Genomic DNA, 24,002 nt, shown 5'->3' with positions numbered 1-24,002 from the left:
ATTAAAAAGTTGCCATTTTCTGCGGTGGCTAAAAAGGCAGAATGTTACAATAATAAAATCTTTTTTTTTAAAGAATAAAGTAGTAATGTTATCAGAGTAAACATGTATTATTTTTATATTTTAAGAATGTTTTGTAATTTATTCAAGGCGCATTTTGTTGGGTTCAAATGTCGTAGGCCCGCCATACATTGATCTATGCAACCGAATGCTACTGAAGTAGACCATCATGAAAAAAATACTGTTGATGAGTCACACCCACACACCAAGTAATTGCGCATCGCAAATCTACCGATGTGCTGCAGGAGAAAAACTGCAACCCTGTATTGGATTTTGAGGCTCCATGTACAATATACTTGTACTGTACTGTATTAGTTTTTATTGAACCACAAAACATGCACTATACATCCATCCATCCATCCATCCATCCATTTTCTGAGCCGCTTCTCCTCACTAGGGTTGCGGGCGTGCTGGAGCCTATCCCGGCTATCATCGGGCAGGAGGCGGAGTACACCCTGAACTGGTTGCCAGCCAATCGCAGGGCACTTACAAGCAAACAACCAAGAACATTGGGTAATATTTCACGACAAACTTCATGGTCCGACACAATTGGAGATCCTTTACCACATAGCAACATAAAACACACTGTGTAGATGACAGAGGACAGACTTAAACCCCATAGAGCATGCTACCTGTTAGAGAGGGAACTGATAGGAGTAACACCGCAGAACAAACACCAACAGTTTCTAACCCTTTACATGCTGAGTTAAAAAAATATATATTTTGATTGTGACAAAAAAAAAAAAAAAAAAAAAAAAAATGATGATTCAAACTTAGAAATTAAAACACACGTCACAAATATACTTCATGAATTGGAAGTCCTCCAGTGTCCAACCAATCAAGTTATGCTTCATTGGTCATGCGACACTAACACTGGAAGGAAAGGTAGCCTGTAAAAAATAAAAAATAAAAGTGTTAGAAATTCAAATCCAAACTTAAAAATCCAAATTGATGGCTGGTGGGAGAGCTATAAGAGCTATACTGAACTTGAATTTGAATTTCTCACTTTGAATTTCGAACAGCACTTTTTGAGTTAGCGGCCCTCTGGACCGACGGGATGGAATTCTCATGGACACTGGCACACTTGATCTCTTCTCCGTTAATCTGCCTCACGGATATTAGGTGCAGCCTCTCTGGCCGCCGTCCCCTCACCTCTGACCCGACGCGTAATCCGCCTGCGCCGTGGGCTCATTAAACTCGGTGGAGTTCACACCTCTCGCCATGTTGGCCGCAGCTGCGTTTCCCCCCGCCGGTGCCCGAGTCAGGAAAGGCTGGCGGCTTGGCAGGGGCCTCTGATGTGGTGCTGCAAAAAACGAAAAAAGAAAAAGTCATAAATCAGCAAGAGGAGGTGAGATGGTCTGAAGTGCTCATTAAAGGCGGCGGAAAGAACATGTGCAGAGAAGCACAGAGCCTAATAAGACGAGCCTGTCACACTTGGCTAATGACTGACGATGAGGAAAAGGCTGGATGGAGTGTTAACTAACGTTTAAGTGTGGCAGGGGTCATAAAAGCGGTGCGCCGCGACAATAATGGACGCTGCAAGGTGGAAAAACCTGTCATCTAGTAACAACCACAACAACATGATTTTGAATGCATAACATTAAAACAAGGGAGAAAGCTTACCACGGACGCCACATAATCCTAACATCAATTCAATATATTTAACCCTAAATATCATAGGAGTTAAAAACAAAGGTGAACCTAAAGCCCACAAAATGTGTGAATCAGGGTCAATAACAGAAGATGGCAGGACTGAAACAGAAACACAAGCAGACTGGAGCAGAAGACTGAAGGGATTCAATCCTGAACTGGATTTTGTAGACCCACAAAAGTGCACATCCCCGGGTCAATGTAAACAAATAGCAAATCCAAAACCCGTATGACACATTTACACAGCGATCCCACAAAATTGTCACAGAAATTGAGTTACCGGGCAGAAGAACAAGTGCCGACGAACACATCTAAAGTAACTAGCGTAACTAACTAACCGCACGTTTTGCAGGCCCCAAAAAGGGGAAGTGTCCAAGCAAAACCAAATCCAAAATCTTATTTTCACATAGAGATCCCAGAAAATGGAGTCACAGAGCGGAAATACACATGCCAACGAAAGAAACTAAATCCGAGGTGGTTATTCAAATCTTGTTTTGATGCTTTTTGTGCGCCCCAAAATGTGAGCACATTCATTGAAAAGAGGACTTCTGGTCACCTTGAACAAAGGCGAATCCAAAGCCTATTTCACACAGACATCCAACAAAATAGAGCAAAACAGCAGTCAGACATCTCGAGAGATTGATGTTCTGCTGAGCTTTGTCTTGTCCAGGAGACAGAAAACAGATGGAAGTACATCACATTGTCGTGCAAGGATTTTAGAGAAAAATCGTGCGCCTGCGAGCTGAGAAAATCCTCCCAGGCGAGAAGAAAGTTGGCCGGCTGCCACTTTGCGGATGAAGAGCAGCATGGCAGGGCCTCCGAGCACCACAGTACCAAGGTGTGTTCTCTTTCCATGACTTTCTCCAGTGCTTCCATCACTGACATGATTTAAAGCAGTCGCATGAACGCGAACATGTCTCACTGATTGAAATAATGAACAATTCACCGTTGAAGGGCTTCTTGGAGAACAGACGGTACTGTTTTGTGTGTGAAATCTGGCATGCTGATCCATGGAGGCTAGCATGCCTAACGTAACAAAAAAAAAAAAAAAAAAAAGAGTTCTGGCCTTTACAACGGTGGTTCCCAAACTAAGGCTCGGGTACCAAAATTGGGTCAATTTCAACGGGCAAAGCAAAGCAACAGGTGACGATGGTGAATAACTGTCTTGCAACAACACAGGCGGTAGGGGCAAAATCTCATTTTGCCGTTTACCAGCGCAAATTTGCAATTGAGGCGGTACAGAACATTTGAGGAGCTTGCAGCTTTCACAAATCAGCAGTTGATCTCGAGACCCTTTCCATACATCCGTGTTTGTTCTCAACACTTTGGTGAAGGTAAGCTTTAACACGTTACATCCTGTACGTACAGCACATACTGCAGCTCCCTTTTCAGTGTTTACATTGTAGTTCAATACGCTCCAGAAACGCATTCATTCATTCATTCATTCATTCATTCATCTTCCGTTCCGCTTCTCCTCACTAGGGTCGCGGGCGTGCTGGAGCCTATCCCAGCAATCTTCGGGCGAGAGGCGGGGTACACCCACAACTGCTCGCCAGCCAATCGCAGTGCAGTAACGCAAATGTATAAAATATATATCTTACGGCGGATATTGGACGATCGTTGCCGTGAGATTCCATTGAACGCACGTCCACGTCGGAAATGTAGGATTCCCGGAATGGCAGTCGACTCTCACCGCGCTAACCGCCATCTTGCCTTGAGGCAAATGCAAGCCAAACTGTCAACTATTAAGCGAAGCAGTCTCATTTTTGTTCCTGCTTGTCTTCGCACAAATGAATTGTGTAGAGATCGTAACTGATTATGTCAGCCACTTTTTCAGCATGGCGTGTCTTTGCCACTGCATCTGAAGTTGTTTTATTTTGTGTCAGCTTCCCCCCCCCCCCCCCCCCCCCCCTCATTTTAGCACATCTAAGAAGATGAAGAAGATATTGTAGCTCATATTAACTGATTGCGGTTGTACAGAAAATGAGAGTGTGCGATAATTACCATCAAGTCTATTAGTCTTTCCGTTTCAAGCTTAGTTTATCCTCCGGATCTCGACCTCCAACAAGGTGGACAAACAAATACCGCTCACATAATTGAAAGCCATCTATAATAAAATAATGAGCTAAACAGAACCAGATTTCGGATGTGCTGAGAAAACCTCTGATCACCTTCAGCAAAACCTTTTTCACACCGATCCAGAAGGACTTCTGGTGACTATACTAAAGTTAACCCAAAAAAAATAAAAAAAACACGGCTTCCCGTTTTTGACACATGACACTGGTCGGGAGTTTTCATGAGCTGAAATGCAGGCAAAAACGCCAACGCACATTGACAAATATCCTTTTGTGTGTGTGTGTGTGTGTGTGGACGTGGCCTGGGAGTGCGTCTCACTTTCCAAACCATGTGACCTCCGTGATGGGCCTTGGACAAGCCAAGCGGGAGCCAGCAAAGCACATCTGTGCCTTATTTTGTTGCTGTTCAAATGTTGCGCTGGTATGCACGGAGGGCAACAAACAAAGCACAGTTCCACCTTGTTTCCATATCCAGAACCATCCCACCCCTTCAGCCCACGCTTGGAGACCCACTCGGACACAGGCGGGCATTAGCGGGAATGCAAAGGTAGAGATCTTATATATTGGAGCGGCATTCCAGCGGAGCCCCCGCGGGGTGGATGACAGGCTTTTACTTAAAAGCGAGGAGCATGAAGGAGGGGGAGACATGGAGTCTGAAGAGGATATTAGAAAAATACTCCAGAGGAAAAAAGTCGCCTCTGGCAATCTTTTTCTCTTTCAGGAACGATTTTGTACCTCGGGATGAAAAAGAAAAACAGCATGGGGGCAGGGTTAGACGGGGTTGGAGGGACATCAGAGTAAAGTATGACTCCAGAAACACTTGATCATTTTCAGCTCATTTTACAACATACCATGAAAATGAATAGCTTGACTTGATGGATGATTTGATTTCAGCAGAGTAAAAACATACACATGGGGTGAAGACTCTCCAAACATCCACTACCAACCCGGGCTAAACTTGCGTAGCTCCTAGTCCGAATCTAAATTTGTGCGCCTTTAACGTAGTACGAGTTGGACCGCACCATGCCGGGCAGTACTGTATATATATATATGTAGTACGGTATATTTGGAAGCGATGCAGCTTAATCAACAGCAAGAAGAAGAGGCAGAGAAGGTCCCCAACTAAACTCCAGTAATATTTTTTTTTCCCCCACAGAGCAGAGCGAATACATGCCTATGAGTATTGTTGCACGCTCTATTTGCACGTGCTGATGCTCCGTGTGTTAAAGCAAGAGTCGTTTGTAGGTTTATAATTATTGTGTCCATCTATGCTCATCCATTATTGTGTCCATCTATGCTTAGCCCATCTGTGGTGCTTTTAATTTTATGTTAGCATTAAGCTAGTGGACTAAACTAAATTAAACTATACAATGTGTATTTGTAATTTTCTTTTGTTGGGATTGACCAACAGTTTGAAGTAAGATTTGTTCCTTATTTGGAGAACTTTGGGAGCAAGAGAGTGAGAGTACGCGCTAAGGAATACTTTAAAACTTGTTTTCGAATATGTTTAAGTTTGTTACAATAAGTTGAAATGTATACCATGCGTGTGGGAGGGGAAAAACTATATAATATATGTTTGACATTCTCTATATCGCAGATTTTCACGGGGCTGAAACCTATCCCCTGCAATAAACGAGTGTTTGCTGTACTTCCTTAACACCAATTACTATTTTCCTATTATCCAGGACTTGGGCGTCTTTTTGTGGCACTTCAGGGCATTACAGAAAGAGTACAGAAATATGCCCAAAAGCTGTAAATAGGTGACTTTTTCATCAAATAACGCTGCTAATAGGTCCATTTGTGAATAAACAAGCATGAATATGCATGGCTTACTTCACTTTGAAAGACATGGGAGGAGTGTAGAGTAATACACCGCAACATAACGACCAAGCAGTCTATTATTGACATGTACGATGCCCAACGACGGCAGGAACAAAAAGAGGCCGGGGGTAGTAGCGATGAAGTCAGACGCTGAAGGAAGGTGGGACTTCATCAGAAACGCGGGACACAGTGGACTGGATGAACACATGGAGTCTGAAGAGGATATTAGAAAAATATTCCGGAGGAAAAGGTGGCCCTCTGGCAATCTTTTTCACGTTCAGGAACCATTTTGTACCCCGGGATGAAGAAGAAAAATGGAGCAGGGGCAGGGCAAGGGGGAGGAGAGGGGATCTCGGCGTAGTTTTGAAGTGCCGAGGACGTAATGAGAACCAACTGGCTGGCCGTCACTATCCATCCATCGGGCAGCAGCAGAGCTCTGACGTGCGGAAGAAGTACAGGCCTCTCGCTGACTGCATCCAGACACGGGAATATTTCAAAGCGGGAGGGTGATGATGATAATGGGACCTGATGCTTATTAGTTTACGATTGATCAAATCCAGTTCCTGAAAAATGTCCCTTTAGACTGAGATGAGCAGTCCTGACTTTAGATGTGATTGTGTGTCCAAAGTGACTATGTTGGGTCCCACGTTTGTAATACGGAGTCTAAGCAATAACAAAATTGTTGTTGAGTCACAGTGGAGTGGAGGGTTACATGTCGAAAGAAAGTAAGGATTTTTTTAAATGCTGGCTGGATGCTTTTTGCAGGACCCCAAAAAGTGGCGCTGTCTCGGTAAAAGAGGACTTCTGGTGAAGCCGAAGCGTCTTTCACACAGCGATGGAGAAGAATTGGCACATCAGAGCCATAATAGAACAAGACTGAAACATGAGTCACATGGAGTGGAAGAATGCATGTAGACTGAAGTAATGATTTTTTAAAAACGTGGCTGGATGCTTTTCGAAGGGCCCAAAAAAGAGGACACGTCCGGACAAAAGAGGGCTCATGGTCACCCTCAACCAAGCCTCTTTAACACAGAGGTCCCGCAAAATAGTGGAGTAGAATGTGTGTCAACTGAAATCATGATTTAAAAAAAAAAAAAAAAAATCCTGGTCTGTGGGTTGTCTCAAAAAGTGTAAATGGCAAAAAAGTGAAATGCGAGTCACGGCATACATACACCGTGGCTAAAAAAGCAATGATATAAGTTCTGACCGTAGTTTTGTTCTGACCTGACCTGATCTAACCTTTGGCTGACCATGGCTGTTCTCATGTGGCTCTTATCCAGTTGGCAATGTCAGCACTTTGAAGAGTTTCTTATCTGCCTTTTTTTTTCTTCTTCTTCAGATCTTTTTTTTTTTTTTGGCATTGTCAGTTGTCAGGAAGAGGACTGCGGTCCAAATGGCTCGTTCCTCTGCAGGACGGGCCAAGCTGAGGCGGGCCGGAGCGGGAAATGCTTTTCCGCAGATTATTTGAGATAACGTATCTGCTCCTCGGTTGCAGAGTCGTTTCTTTCAAGAGCGTCTGGTGAGACAAAGTGGAGCAATTATACTTACTTAGTCGACTGTGTAAACGCTAGCTTCTTCTTATCTGGAAACTAGGATAGGAAACAGAATCAGCAAACACTAAATCTCATCAGTAATTAGTTGACAAGCTTTCACTGTATCTCGTTCTAGATTGCTTGAAAAAGCTAGACCAGCGTAAAACGACTCAACGGGGACGAGGCAAGAACAGGATAAGCGGTGTAGAGAATGGATGGATTGTTGGATGGATCGATCCTTCCCCACATGAAAAGTAAAATAGTAGCGTAAATGATCACGTTCTAAGATATCACCCACAATGCACCTCAAAAACAAACGTTTAGATTTTGGAGGAAGAGCGCATATACCCCCCCCGCCCCCCCCACTTGACATGACAACGGCGTGAGCGGTCCCGAATGTGCGACAAGCTATAAGCATGGAAGACCCCCTGCTGGAGATCCAACATCTGCTGGTTCGCCATGTCCAATCAGAGGGGGGCGATCTCAGCCGTGACCAATCGGGCCCGCTCGGTGATCTTTTCAGGGCATCCTGCCGAAGGAGTGGGAACAAAAGCCAACTCACGCCCCCCGACGTCCCCCCAAAAGCACAGCTTCAAACGCCGCCACCAACCCTCCGCTCCTAGCTGCATCCATCCTCTTTGATATGTTAGACCCCTGCATGGAGGAGAAGCCATCCCCCTCCTCGACAAAGTTTCACAACCCGACTATGGAACGTTGACATCAACATCTCAGTGAAAACTGTTCATCCTTCACTGGGAACGGAGGAGCAGCCTCAGCGGAATTCCGGGGTCATCTCTTATCTTCTTGACCCTGGTTGAGATCAACTCCAGAGGCTACGCAGGCGTCGCGCTAGCAGATGTTAACATGCCGGGAAGTGAGTCTAAGTCACATACTGTATGTGAAAGTAAGTCCCCAGTTTTAACCTTCAAGTTTCGAGCAAGTACCGAGTTGCTGTGGTAAAAACCTTGGTTTCGTTGGACCGTAACACATTTTCCCACATGCATTTGAAATATTTCATGCGTGTTTTTGCACAACTTTGAAACCAAGGTTGAACGTTTTGGCAATACCGTATTTCCAAAAGGTATGTTTGGCCAACAAAGCTCATTACCAGATGCATCATACCTACAGTGAAGCATGGTGGTGGCAGTAGGGCTGTCACTATCAAATGTTTTTAGAATCGATTCTCCTATGGATTATTGATCAAATAATCGAATAATGATCGTGCCCCCCCCCCCCCCCCCCCCCAGCACCTCCCCAAAAGAAGAAAAAACTACTAACATGCATTCTACTGTCATTTATGTGGGATTGACTTCTATCCTTAAACTGCATGTGTTGGTACTGAATGTATGTTTTAAATTCAGTGTACGGAATTTAAGACAACAAAATGCTAAATCGTTAACAATCATGATTAGCATTAGCACAATAGCGATTACCATTTTAGGTAAAAAAAATAAAAAAAATTTAAAAAAACGCTACCATTCAGCTCGCTCATACATGTTATATGTACATTACACATCGAACAGTGTCTTAAAAATCACTTACAGACGATCCTATGACGTTTTTGGCAAAGTTTATCAGTGGCCCAACACTGCGTCCAGCACTGCAATAAATGACCTTGTGAAACATGGGTTCGGGCAGCGCAAACACGTTTCAGGACGGAACTTTTTCTCTGCAAAACTGCATTGACAAGGAACAGGAGGATGAAGCAATTCCACTAATATGCTGTCTTCTGAAGTAGTATCAGAACTGTTACAGCGCCTGTGCAAACGGAGGACAGAATTGCGAAGCCTAACACCCGACACTCACTTCTCTCGCCGCGTTGTGTTAAAAGCAATTGATGCTGTCCGACATGATTTTTGTACATGCCACCTGATGCCATGCATCTAATTATCTGATTGCGATGTTGCTGTAGCCCCTTAGATAGATATTTACATTTTTTCAACTCACTATTCTGTGTGAACAGCGCCAACATTGGATGGTGGGTGGGGTCTTCAATATATATATTCTTAAGTAATATCAGCGCCTTTGTAAATGCCATAATGCTGGGACACGGGTGTAAAGTGTCAATTTTCGTTCATCGAGTTACTTGCATTTGAGTGCCATATGGTGATAGGCAGAACAATTACATGTTCCTCCATTAGATGGCAGATGATTAAATTAACCACTGTATCCACCTGATGCCATTCGGACAACAGAATATCGAAAGAATAATAACTAAAAAGGACCAGATTTTTTTTCTTCTCAGAGGATAAAGAAAATACGCCTGTGATTATTGTTATATTGTCAATGTATATACAGTGACGCATCGTTTGTCTTGAAATATCCATAGCACTGCAAGAATCGATACTATTCGTCAGCCCGTCTATGGCATTTTGTATTGTGTTTAAAATACACGTGTACTTCTCTCTGTTTAAAGGGGCATTAAACAGCGAAGCCTCTTTTGTTGTGTTGGCATTACTGAGTTTGGCTGGTTTCTTGTGTGAAAGCAGATGTGGGACCAGACAGCTCAGTAAGTCGGGACGGCGGATCAGCCCCCAACCGGCCCACTTCTCAGCGGGCCGATGACAACATGTGAGGAGTTGGCAGACCGGCAAAGGATGGACGGGAAGGACGGGAATGTGTGCGCGCAGGGTAATTATGGGATGGAGTAATGGTGAGACGGACGTGGGGGGGTAAAGTATGTGGCAATGTCCCCCATTGACACGAGGATGACACATGATGGGCCGTGACCGGCTAGAATTACACCGCGATGAAATATGTCAGCGCTGACCCCAACGACGTCCCCCACCCAACCCCACCACGACTGACACCCCCACTTCTGCTGTTGTCTGTCTTCAAAAACAAGCACAAGTAGACCCGTTATAGCCCATGAATCACGCCAAACGCAGCCATGTGGAACATGTACATGTTGTCTCTATTAGAGTGGTTCTCAATCTGCAAGCCATAACTTGGGGGTCGACAAAATCATTTGAAATATATTATTGTCATATCATTTCAAAAATAAAGTGCATGCAATTAATTACTCTTCCCTCTTAGGTTTAGGCCAATTGAAAACTCTGATCGATTGTGACGTGTCATAAATCCAGTGTTGGGTAGGAACTAATTACATGTAATGAGATTATGTGCTTTAATTTAATTACTAAATGTATGTCATTGTAATCATTTACATTACTGGGAGATAATGTGTAATTTAATTACAGTTGCTTTTGGGGATTTCCATGATTACAATTTTAGATTGCTCAGATTTATCACTTCCTCTCTCAAAGGCCAATTGTGATTGGCTCTCTCTGGTCATGTGCCATTCTGCCACAGTCTCAAACATGACATATTTTTCCAAATATGACCTTGAAGTGCCACCTTGTGGTGTAATCTATTAGTTTGTCTGTGATCTTGAAAAGGTTAGATTTTTGAACATATAAAAGGCCTTTGACTTTTTTAACAGTTTTAGTCCTATCATTTTGGACTATTTTGTGGAATATTCAGTAATCTGAATTGTCATAAAAAGCAATATTGTCTAAATTGTGCACATTTGTCATTAGGTCAACATGGTATCATGTTTGCCACATGCAGTACCCATGGAATGCAACAAGCACATTTTTTATTATGTATTTACATTTCATCATCAGTTTGTTATTTGTGCAAAGAGCAAATATGTGGTTAATTCCAAAATAACGACCCCCGCCTCCTGCCCGATGATAGCTGGGATAGGCTCCAGCACTCCCGCGACCCTAGTGAGAATAAGCAGCTCAGAAAATGGATGGATGGATGGATGGATGGATGGACTCCGGTGAGTGCCAAAACAATGTGAAAACTCGCTGGTTCCATTTTATGAAAAATAGTCACTTGAGCAGTAGGTAAAGTTGAAATATAGCACCAAAGCTGCCAACACTGACCGTGCTATTGTAAACGTGTTCCTCTCTGTTCAGAGCCATGTTGTTAGTGGAAGCAGTGCACATCCACTAACGAAGATAGACACAAATAGAATTTGCTTCCATTTTTTTCCCCATTTTTTCCATGAACATTTAGGTTGAAATATATATAATAGAAATGGCATTTAAGGTGCACATAGTATGTTTTGTTTAATTGGTGTTAGGATTTGGGTCCTTGGAACGATTTCTCCACACTAAGGGGTCCATGGACAGAAAAAAAACATTTGTTTTGAACTGCAGGTACATTCATTTTTTGGGGGGAATTCCAAAATTTTATTTGCACAAATAGAAGACACCCCCCCTCCCCGCCCTAAAGTGGTCGAGGAAGATGGGTGCTCCACACCACTCCACTCTTGATTGTGCCACATTTAAACGGTCTTGGAGTGGGCAGCACTGTGATCAAGTAATGAGCATGCCTAACCCTCACAGTTCTGAGGTTCAGCGTTCCAATCTCTGCTCTGGCTGCCCTGTGTGGCGTTTGCATGTTTTCCCATTCCTTGCATGGGTTTTCTTGGGGTACTACTGCTTCCTCCAACATTTCAAAACCATGCATGTTAGGTTCATTGGCAACTCTAAATTGTCCATAGGGGTCAAAGTGAGTGTAATTGAGTCACTGTTTGATTGAATGTGGCCTGCGATTGACCGGCAATCAGTCCAGGGTGTACCCCACCTCTTCCTCAAAGTCAGCTGGGATAGGCTCCAGCTCTAAAGAGGATACGCGCTATACGGATGGACGGACTTGGAGTCAACATTTCTCGTGAAACAGAATAAAAACGTCGGGACAGATGGCGCCAAGCAAGGCTCTGGTTTCGGTGCAGATGTAATTCCAGAGTGTAGGGATCACCTGGCCGAGCCTCCAACAGGTGCCTAATGGCTGTAAAATCAGGTTGGCTCGGTCCGACGTTACCACTGGGATTGTTGCATTAGTCAATCCTCTCCCTTTCATCCTGCAGCCTGTCAGCTTGTATTCATCTAATTGGTGTTAGTGGTGAAGAGGCAGTGACCTCGCACCTCCCTCCTCCACGAGGCCCGGCCCTTGCGGAGACCTCCAGTCTGCTGCCGTGCCATACATGCAGCGCTTTTATGCACTTATGCACACTGAACTCTGCTTGGCCCCTGACACTGATGAGCCTCTGCTCATCATCGGTGACATGCCCGACCAGGCAGACCGTCTCACCGCTGGGGATGTGGGGGCCCGCTGTGGGCCACATTCCTACAGGTGCTGTGCAGAAGATGAAATATGAAAGATCCGTTATGAGGCCAAATGTTACCAGACGAGAATCATCGCCTCCATTCAAATAGTCATTTGACCACAACTTCACTCGACATAGGCCGAAGTAAGTTTATGGGCTCTATTATCATAAGTGACGTAAATTTGGCACGGCACGAGGCGTAACGTTGCGCGGAGGTGGGTTAGACCTGGTGTTGGTAATTTCATGGACCAACGCACCCCGGCGTATCTAAAAGAGAGGTCTGCGCTGCTGTGGGAGTGATCACAACCGGCTTCAATCTTGTCCAATGAAAGCAGCTGCTCCTCTCATTGCGGCGCACTAGTTGCGCACTGACAAAGTTCGGACGGTGCAAAGTACATTTATACAGAACTACAGGTAGACCTCCACGCGTGGAGGATGTAAAGTTTGCTTGGGAAGAGATCACAAATATATATATATATATATATATATATATATATGTGTGTGTATATATGGTGATGGGAGTGTGATGGTCTGGGGCTGCTTCACTACTTCAGGACCTGGACAACTTGCTGTGATGGATGGAACCATGAATAAATATCTCCACAGAGATGTGAAAAGACTCAATGCCAATGTTGCTGATGAGGGTGGCCCTTCCAGTTATTAGCTTTAGGGGACAATTACTTTTTCACACAGGGCCAGGAAGATTTGAATAGTTTCCTTTCCTTAATTAAATAAAATCACAATTTAAAAACTGCATTTTGTGTTTACTTGGGTTATCTTTTTTATATTTACATTTATTTGATGATCTTAAACATTAAAGCGGGGAAACTATGCAAAAAAAGTAAGAAATTGAGAAGGGGCAAATACTTTTTCACAGCACTGTACATATACAAATTACTGATTGTCCACTGCGAATGAGTCACATCGAACACAAGGCTGACATAAGTAATCAATCAACATGGATAACATAACATGGATTGATATTTATCCATCCATCCATCTTCTACCGCTTATCCGAGGTCGGGCAGAATCTTTAGCAGGGACACCCAGACTTCCCTTTCCCCAGCCACTTCATCCATCTCTTCCGGGGGGATCCCGAGGCGTTCCCAGGCTAGCCGAAGGATGTAGTCTCTCCAGCGTGGATTGATATTTATTTTAAATCAAATTATTTTTTTCCTGAGATGTGAACATGTGCTGTCACGCTCACTTTATTTATTTATTTTTTTGTCTGCCTCTGATTAGGACTTTGTGCTGCGTCCTATTAGCGATGTGTTTTATTTTCCTACAATTGAACTCTTGCAGTTGTCTTGCGTTTCAGTTTGAACAAACAGCCTTCCTGGCTGCACAAACGTGTTATATCGTACAAATAATGGCGGTTTGGCCAAATGTGCACCGCCTGTCCACAGTCACATAAAATGTGGCCCGGAGCGACAGAGACATTGGAATCCCATAGTAACTCCACAGATTTCCCAATAGTCTCTCAATGGTAAGCACCCTTGTCCTTTTGATCCCACACTTTACACAAATATACTACTTTTTTTTATATGCATACACAGTTATGCACTTAGGACATATGCATGCAATGTATTCGGGTTTTTTTTTTTTCACTTTTGGGAGTTTGCTGCATTGCTCAAGGGCACAAATTCCATATTTTTTGGTCATGAACCAATCACCTTCCAGTCCCTGAGGCTACGTCCTTAAAAAAAAAAAAAAAGACAACTCCTGCCAAAAGAGGAGATGGAAGGTTTTTTGCTGGGAGGAATCTGGACCTGGTTTATAGTTTGTGGCTGTAAGAGGTCACTGATGGGACAAACCAACTTGACTAAATGGAATAAATGTGCTTTCAGTGTTTGTGTTTATCTCAAACTCTTTACAGAATCCACTGTCGTATGTCGGGACTGACGCAAACTGATGAGCCCCTGTTTCTATGTAGATTTCCTACTGGAACTCCAAGAACTTTTGATGTATGTAAATAGGAATCTAGTATCGAGAGTTGTGAAACGCCACTACTTGTCTACTGTAACTCTCGGTAATTTTGAAATTCATGTATACTGCAAAAATGTGTGGTCTGAGTAGCTAGCCTTGTGGAACGTCACCCAGTTTTTCCTGTAAGTAACTGTGACATTTATGTAGCATACTCTTGGAAGGTGAAACGTTTCACGGCCGGAATTTGACCTAAAAAAAAAAGAAAAAATTGAAAAGTGGGTCCAACAGTCAAACCAAAACCCATAATCTAAATGACAAAGGGATGCTTTCTCCATGTAGACATCAGTGATATGGTAGCATAATGACTATGGTATGGGTTAATACTTTTTAAAGTCTTACTTGAACACTATTCCAGTTTATTTACTCACCTGCAGATGGTGTTATGGCATAGTTTTTATTTATTCCTGAGTTTTTATGCCACTGACATTCAATGATACCCTGTATTTATTGCTGATAAAGTTTTCTATGTCTGTATGTACTTGCGGCATTATTATTATTATATATTTTTTTAAAAGCTAAATTCACATTTCTTACCTGTTCTAGACCTGGAAACGGCTTTGGTTGCAAGTTTACAGTTCTAACTTGCATATTAGAGTTGTATAATGTTGATTTTGATACTTTTTAGTTAGAATTAACTTATTTAAAAGTTGTGCTTTGCTCTTTCAAAGTTAAAACTGACTCGCTACAGTGTTAGCTAGAGTGTGTTAGCAAAGTAATGCCAATTAAACATAACAGCGCTTACACAAGATGCAATATTATGTCTATTTCATGTTTATTTCCAGTTTTACGAAAAATACAATGAATACAAATGTATCCTGCAGATGAATACAAGGACAATTTCAACTTTACTGCTGCGTCCTAGGATGCGTTTAATCATTATTGTTAGCTATCTTTTGATCGATGCACCCTGCTACATGTGATGGGAACAGATGAAGATAGGGACCTCTTATTATTAAACAATGTCAGTAGTATATTCAAATTCATATCAAAGTGAAAGTGCCGCTTAAAACAAAATAAAATGAACTCAATTGCTTAACTGCTTCCCCACTGCACGACATTGTGGAGTGACGACACGAGAGTCCCCTGGAATGCTAACTGGCGTTATTCGTCTTTAATACTTCACAAAGAATGCTTAAGACTCCACCGTTGAATTAATCTGCAGGTCCGATTTACTGTACGTGCCTCAGAAGGTGCTGCTGTTTGGGTTAGCAACAGAGTATGAATGCAGTCATTAATTGAGGAGGCCACATCTTGCCTGCACGTTGTCATCGGTTGATGGACGACAGGAAGGAAGGCACATTATACTGCATAGCGAGGGGGGGTTAGTTGAGTTGTCTTCAGCAGAAACACAAAGTGGCCCCCACGAATAGCTTTCACTGAGTGGCTGCTGGGTAATTTATAGCACAGAAAGCCTTGTCGGGTGAAAAACATTATTTTAGTGGCCTCCGCATCCCAATAGAAGCCAGATGTGGAGAGATTAGCAAAGCCCCCGAATCCCTTCCACCCACCCCTCGCGCTTTACCCAACTGTCTTATTTTCCCCCATCCTCCAATGCCGGGCATCCCTCTTGCATATTTTTCCTTGAGGGTGCGCTGGGAATACGAGATTGCAGTCATCACGCTGCTTTCGGAGGCCAAGCTGGGCGACGCGTTCCCGAACAGATGCTTCTTTTTTTTTTTTTTTTTTTTTTTCTTCTTTTTGTGCCACACTCTTGTGCAAAACGGGAGCGCTGCGATCGCTGGAGGCACTTCCCTCTCAAGGGGTGGGGGGGGGGGGGGGGAATGGTGAGGATGCCAGGCCGCAAGTTTGCTAATATCCCAGCCCTTCCCACCACGGGCATGAGACAGAAAGAGAGAATGTCCAAAATGTGCTCAATTAGATGACCTCTGTCAGATTGTGGGTCTTTTAATCACGTTCAATGCCATATGTGAATGAATATGAATGTCTCCCTCACTGCAATGCAACTATCAAGACCTCTGATGAAAAATGAATGGATGGGGATAAGAAAGCATAAGTTCATCTAACGAAAATGTAGCATAGCCTAACAAGAGGTGAGCTAACGTAAGGGCCAACGTAACTTAACAAGATGTAACAGTGCATATATAACAGTGCAAAAATAGTTACGTTATGTACTGCATCTTAAATTAAGGCAACGTAACAGAAAAATGTAAAATAACAATGCAATATACAATGCAATGCATCTAACCCTATGTAACGTAATGTAACAAAGAATACATCAGTAATATAACAACATAATACAAGGTATGTGACATAACATAATATAGCGTAACATAATCTATTTTAACATAACATAACGTAATATAATGCAACTTTACATAAGATGATGCAATGTAAAATAAAGCTATGCAAATATGTAACCTAATGTCACATTACTTGATGTAAAATAAATCAATGTAAGTAACATAACATATTATAACGTAATAGCACGTAACAACAGTTTAGTATAAAATAACATTGCAATATAGCATAATGCTGTACTGTAGAACGTAACACTATCAAACAAAATAATGGAACATAACATAAACAAACTGTAACTTCACGTAGCCATGTAACATAACACGTCATAACAAAACGTAACGCAATGTAGCCTCACCCAATATAACGCAACGTGATACAACTCATCACACCTGAACTTAACATGAACAAACGTGTGTCCGCGTGTTTGCATGTGTGTGTGTGTGCGTGTACAACATGGCGGAGGGGGGATTCAGCTCACACAATCAAAGTGTGTCAGTTGGCGGTCAGAATGTGGAATTCTCTGAAGTGATCTCAGAGTCTCCTGCCTCCCAGCTGTCGCTGCGCCTCTGGCAGCCCACTCGGATGCCCCCCTGTCTCCCCCAGCAGTCGTCCCCCCTCTCCAATGCTCCCTTTGAAGATGGCTACCCAGGAAATTGAAAGCTGTTTTCAAACAAAGCCGGGGACGAGAAAGGAATACAGTCACAGCGGAGAGAGCGTGCGAGGGAGGGAGGGAGAATTGATGGAGAGGTGGAAAGGGGTCACTGTTCCCTTCTGTCTATCTTCCTCACTTAAACCAGTTTAAAACCTGTTAAACACTTAGAATAATGAACTGAGCAGACAGCATCACACAGACGTACAAACACACACCTAAACTGAGCACCCATAGAGATTCCGTGGCATTATCACTTGCAGATGCAGCCTTTCATCACCAAGCCACCAAATTACAGAAAGGCTGGCTCACAGACGCATTTTCAGAAAAGAGAGCAGATGACTAGATTGACTTTGTTGTTTCAATTCACGCTTGATGGGTGGGCAGACACTCCTGAGACCCAGCTCTTAGTCGACAAACATTTTATTTAAAAAAAAATCATTTTCCAATGTTTTATTCCCTTTACAGTTGGAATTGTGGCCAACAGTGAGGACAAGGAACATGTACCGCTATGACCCCCATCTAAAGCCAACTTTCAGTCACTTTTGGGGAAAATTTCTTCCTTTGCGTTCCAGGTTAGCTCACTTTTGCACAGTCGACACTGGGGTGACATGTTTTTCCCAAAAACCTCACATGGCGCGCGTTCAACCAATGACACAACATCTCACAAAGCAGCAAGTAAAAACGAAAAACACATTTTTGTGTTTGCTTTGCGCTCAAAACTGCCCCACCTGCAAAGCGAAGCGTAGACGGCATTCATCACGACATGATGTCACATGTAATCAACATAATCGCACATAATCTGTCGTCTAGTGGCCGCTGACAATTATGTTTAATGTTTTTATACTGGGTTTTTACACATTCGGGATGTGAATGTAAAGCATTCATGGAATACGAGCACTTGCAAATCCTCATCAGCAGGTGTTGAGTACGAGTTGGTGACGAGAGTATTTATAAGCTTCAGTCAAAAGTGAAATTTGTTTAGCTAGCTACGGTACGGGAAACCAACCCATAAATGAAAACCAGCAGCAACGCATGAATACATATAATGTGTGTACATGTGATCATGTACACTATATAGCCCATGTCAAATTGTGCACGTATAACACAACACCATGTAACGCAATGCAACGTAACACAATGTATCGTAACATCATGTTATGTAACGTAGCAATGTAACATAAGACTATGCAACGCAACACAATGTAACAACGCAACGCAGCGTGAAATAATAAAGTCATGTAACACAGTAAAATGTACATAAAATGCATAAAACAAAACATGAACAATTTGGACACCATCAATTAATGAATTAGTCATCCTATCAAGTTCTGATTGTACAGAAAAGTCTCCTTCAGTACCCCAGGTGAAGGAAAACCCTTTCCTTCACATTTTCCCTCCTGTTGTCGCCATGGAGACAGTGAGCGTGCGTCAAACTCCCGGGCTCCACTTCTGCCGAGGTTAGCTCTGGAATAACATTGTGATGATCCATGTCTGCGGGGGAAAAGACTGGTTGTGTGGTTTGGCCCGAGGGCGAGCTGGCGGGTGAACGGCATTCCAGGGGAAGCCAAACAAGCGGTGACGGACAGGTGGAGCGTCCAGACGCAGGGCAGCACGTCCAGAGTGGCATCTTGGCACGCACCCTCACTGGCATGGGCCAACAAAAATGTCTGCCTCATTAGTAGTGGACCGTGCGAGTCTGAGCGGCGGTACCGGACGCACTTTTGGGTACTATTTAACTCACTCATTTAACTTTGGTTTAAACTAACAGTTCGACTACTTAACTAACGTAAGGTAGTATAATGTACAGCAATGCAATGTAAGGTAACAAACTACTATAACTATTGTACTATAAAATAACAATGTAGCACAACATGGCTGGACAGAAGCTAATCGAATGTAACGTAACATCATGGAATGTAGTACGGTAATACTACAGAACTGTAGCACAATGTAAAGTTTCATCATTTAACTTGCTTTTTTAACATCACAATTTGTATCCTTTACGGCCACCATACAGTGTTCTGTAGACCCGGGCCAAAAAAATTCCAAGTTAGCAAAAAAAAGTACAACTCCATCGTACTTCAATAGTGCTCTCTCACCTACAGTACATAAATAAAGCTACTTTTGTCGAGTTATGTTACACTGGGAGCGGGATGCTGATTCCAGAAATATTCCCTCCTGTCAGACGCTCCACAAAGACACAAATCATCCAGGAGTACATGCTGCGTTGACTGTTCAAGCTGTCATCTGGAACTTTAAGAATTGTAATTGTTAGATGAGACTAGATTTCCAAACTATGGTGTGTGCACCTCTCGGAGTGTATCTGTGCCGTCTTGCCTAAAAAGCTTGACCTGTAAAGATACCATTACAGTTATCTAGTCTACCGAAAATTAAAGCATGAAGGTTTTCTATGTCTTTAGAAAGAAAACGTTTAACTCGAGCTATGTTTTTCAGAGTGCAGAATTAGTCAAATGTAAGTGAAGTTTAAGTCTGAGTCAATAATTACGCCAACATTTCTAATTTGTCCATGCCCTTCAATGACATGAAGTCAATGTGAGGGCTGATCTTTGACCTTTCATTTCTGGTGCCAAAAGTAATCACTTCTGTCTTGTCTCAAATGAGCTGGAGAAAATGTTTGTACTTCTACTCATTGATTTTGATGAATGAACACTATTGTGGTAGATTGCGCCATAACCTGAACAAGGGGGAGCATATAGATAAATAAAATGTAAATAAAAATGGTCCAAGAATGGACCCTTGTGTAACCCCGCATGATGTTCATTCGCGCAGACTCGTAACTACCAACTGAGACAAAGTTGCCACTATCTTATAAGATTTGAACCAATTTAAGACAGTTGAAGGAGGTGTGTGGCTTAGAAAGGTTGACGGAAGCAACTAAAGGTGACCATTGGTGTCTGACATTAGGTTGCAAGTCTAATAGTCTCATATTTTTTGGGGCTTTCTGTGATGGAGTGGTGGTGCGTCTAGTGTCTTGTGATGTTAAAGGGAGTGCTCGGAAGGTTTGGGAAAGCCTTCTATAAATTGACTTTGGCCCACGAGTTTATTTGTATTTTTTTTGGGGGGGGGGGGGGAGGGGGAGTGCGCTATCTCCTACACATTCTAATGGACCGTTGCGACTTGTGTCCGCAGGTGTGGGGGTCAGGGGTCATCGCTTTATGGTGGAGGGGGGGGCGCAGGGGGTCGGGACCTGTGCTCCGTGGAATTTGGGAGTCGCCATGGCAATGGCAACGGAGTGGCCAGGATGACAGGTAGCCCCCAGGGGCCGTAAATAACAGCAATGCTCTCATACTTTTGTGTGTGGAGGGACGGGGGACGGGGGGACGGGGGGGGGGTGACTCAAAACAGGAAATGAACACAAAAAGTACAGACAGTGAAAACCAATATGATTGTTTTGGAGCAGCATATCTGTAGCCAGCCTAAATGGCTTGTGGCTTAAAACAGCATTTATCAAACTTTCCTAACAAGCACCCCCTTTAACATCCAGACAGAGGTGGCACACCACCTCTCCCCAAAAAAATAGAAATCTTTCTGGACACACACTTGTCACCTTATAGAAGCCTTTCTCAAAGTTACCTATGCACCACCACCAACACCTCGACAGCGGTGGTCCCCCCCCCCCCCCCCCCTTCTCTACTCCGCACAAACCCTCGAAATTAAGTAAAAACAAATAAAAATAAAACACAATGGAACCTCGGGTTTCGTGATTAATCCCTACCAAATGGTCTGACAAAAACAATATTTCCCGTAGGAAATAATGTAAATCCAATAAATCTGTTCCAGGTAATCCAAAATATGAACAAAAGCTACATTTTATAGAGAATAACTGTAGTTTAACATACAGAAAACAATGGTAAATAATTATAAATGACCAATGAAATGCTTCAATGAACATTAAACATCACTACTGACTTTTATTTGACTTTAATGTACACATTTAAGCCAATGCAAGTCATGGCTTAGAAAGTTTGAGAGCCAGCCTAAACGCAGACACTTATTGTTTTTGTTCGTGAGAATCACAATAGCAGAATTGCAATTTTGCGATGATTTGCAAACGTGTTTTTCCATGTGCTGATCCACAGCATGGAGAGTACAATGGGTTCATACAGAGTGTGATCGGATGATGTATCGATCTGTGTGAACAATCCAAAAGTGTGTGTGTGTGTGAGGAGCGGGAGGGGGGGGGGGGGGTCAGGATACGGTGGCTTTCTTTCTGCGTCTGTCACCAGAGCCGCGGGCCGAAGAAGAAGGGACTCAGGTGTGTACAAAATAAAGACTGCAGAAACGATGTGGGCCTTCTTTCACAGGCGAGGGGAAGGGGGTCCTTCACCCTGGCCCCGGGGTGAGTCGCAGTCCGTGACCTGCGACCTCGCTCTGAAAGAAGGGAATGCCAGGGAGGGAGCGAGCGACGTGTCTGAGCAAAGCCAGGAGCGCAGAAGAAGAGGCAATGAAAAATTCAGCACACATTTCCAATACAACGTAAAAAGATGACTGGGGGGGGACTGGAGTCACAAGACTTGACTCGAGTCAGATTGAAGTCAACCATTTTAAGACTTGGGACTTTATTGGCTCAATCTTATGAAAGACATCACTTTGACTTGGTATCCATGACGCCTGACTTGAACTACATGACTTGAAACGCAACACAAATGCAAGGTTTGCAACACAAAGATACTGTACTTTAGAAAACACAACAACTATGACATCTAACTTCATCTGTCACTATAAAATCCAGAAAGACTCCCAAGCTACGTTAACTTCGCAGTTTCGCTAACCAATAGCTGGTCAAAGATGAACTAAGTTTCATGTCGGTTACGCGTTGAGTTGAGAAGACCAAGTCATACACAATAGAAAGACTGGTTTGGGACCAGTGAAAAACTGTGATAATGAATGTCTAAAAGCTTAACAAAGGCAAATGCATAAACAGAGTGCATATTATATATATGTGATATATGTTGTGACTCAGTAAGGACTTGACTTGTTACTTGGTTAACCCAAGTAATGACTCAACTTGCTTGAACTTTGACAGTGGAAGTTAACAGATGATCAGCTAACTATATAAGGTACAGTGCCCAACGACATATAAAGAATCGTTTGCCATGTACATATTTATTTATTAAATGAGCGAATCTTTGTATCTATGGGTCAAAAATGTAATCAATTGGCTCACACGAAAGTAGTAATTGGTAACTTTACAGGTTGCAAAGGAGTGAAATACTTTTCCAACTCAAATGATCTGAATGCGGTTTTATTTTAAAAGGGTAATGTTGTAAGATGAGTTTGAAATGATATAAAAATGTTTTGGGATAACTATAAATACAGGTGATTCTAAAAAAAATGTAGAGGAGCATCATTTACTTGCTTGTGTTGCGATGGCAATCATGTTCACTTTGAAGACGTTTGTTCAACTCTGTTGTTTTTCACTCTTCTCCTTTAATCTTCAATAAAGCGCCCCCTCCTGACCTTTGACTCCTGGACGCATCTGTCTGTGAAGTCATGTGCCTGCCAGATGTGCATTTTGCAACGCGGTGTCAGTAGGGGGCAGCACGGCAAATATCATGGACAGGAAGTGGAGTGATGCGCATCGATCCAATTTTCTGTGGCGCTTCTCATTAGGATCGCGGGTGAGCTGGAGCCTATAACAGCTGACTTGGGGTGAGAGGGGGGTACATGCTAGATAGGTCGACGGTCGATCATAGGGAATATAGACCCCCCAAAAAAAAAAAAATCATTCACACTCACATGGACAAATTCTATAGTCTTCATTGAACGTAGCATACATGTTTTTGGAATGTGGGAGGGGAGCAGAGTACCCGGAAAAAAACAAGCACAGGGAGTCCAGATCTGATCCCGCCCCCAAAAGTTCCAGAGTTCGGAGGTTAAACAAATAAATGGACCTGGATACAAATTAAGATCCTGGTCTCCACAATCCAAACATGTATTGGTCATCTGAAGGTTCTTAGCTCCTGGGGACAGACCGCACCCTGTAGACTTTTTGGTGGGGGTAGATGAATAAAAGTACCTGAAACCAAATTTAGATTGTGGTTTCTATAATGGTAACCCAAAATAATCATGTGAAAGTGCCTAATTCCTAGGGAAACACATTGCCCTATCACCTTTTTGCGAGCTCGAGCAGGAAGCAACTTTCGACCCAGATTCCTGTGATCCAAACCAAGAATCATTTTAACGTTCTTAACTCCTGGGGAAAGATGTTGTTCTGTTGTGTTTTTGGGAGGGGTATTTCAATAAATTAACCTGGAAGGAAATTTAGACGCTGGGTCCTGCGATCCAAACTCAGTGGTCAGCTGGGGGTGTCCTTGTCAGATTTTTGTTTCTGCGTTTGCCTGTGCAAATGTGTTGGTAACGCAGACAGTTCTCGGGACAATTTTATGCTCCTTCTTTGACACTGTTACCACTTATAGCCAGATTCTCACCATTACCACCATTTTCCATGATTTAACACACACTGGTAAATCTAATATCCATTTTGGTAAACACGAGTCAAATTTGAGTCATGGAATTTCAGGGTGAACTTGTGACATTTAGGATATTTTTTTATTGCTATCAAATGTGAAAACGGGTCGAATTTGATTTGAACAGTGTATTAAATTTTGTTAAGGTAAAATCCAACATTTTCTTGACTTTTCCCCAACTTCATCCTGTCCTGAAGAGAGCGGCGGTTGCACACTTCTTCAGTTGAGACACTCTTCCCCTGTCCGATTAGAGTTGCTAACAAGCTTAGCGTAGCGGTGAAAGGCAGACTTAGCACTGCTGCCGCTCACACTGTAACAATTATGCTTACAAATTTAAAAAAAAAAAAAAAAGCACTT

General features: G+C 42.9%; 1 long non-coding RNA gene across 1 annotated transcript; it reads right to left on the bottom strand.

Moving 5' to 3' along the window:
• Nucleotides 1–647: 647 nt before the first annotated feature.
• On the bottom strand, nt 648–3,986 carry LOC133482356 (uncharacterized). The gene is made up of 3 exons (XR_009789767.1): nt 3,712–3,986; nt 1,064–1,360; nt 648–947 (listed from the first exon to the last, which is right to left on the bottom strand). It is a non-coding gene; the product is annotated as an uncharacterized LOC133482356 (long non-coding RNA).
• Between the last annotated feature and the right edge of the window lie 20,016 nt (nt 3,987–24,002).

This window comes from Phyllopteryx taeniolatus, chromosome 8, assembly GCF_024500385.1.
Source record: "Phyllopteryx taeniolatus isolate TA_2022b chromosome 8, UOR_Ptae_1.2, whole genome shotgun sequence".
Classification (NCBI taxonomy): domain Eukaryota; kingdom Metazoa; phylum Chordata; class Actinopteri; order Syngnathiformes; family Syngnathidae; genus Phyllopteryx; species Phyllopteryx taeniolatus.
Note: the sequence above shows the minus strand (reverse complement) of the source record. Positions and strands in the feature narration are given on the sequence as shown.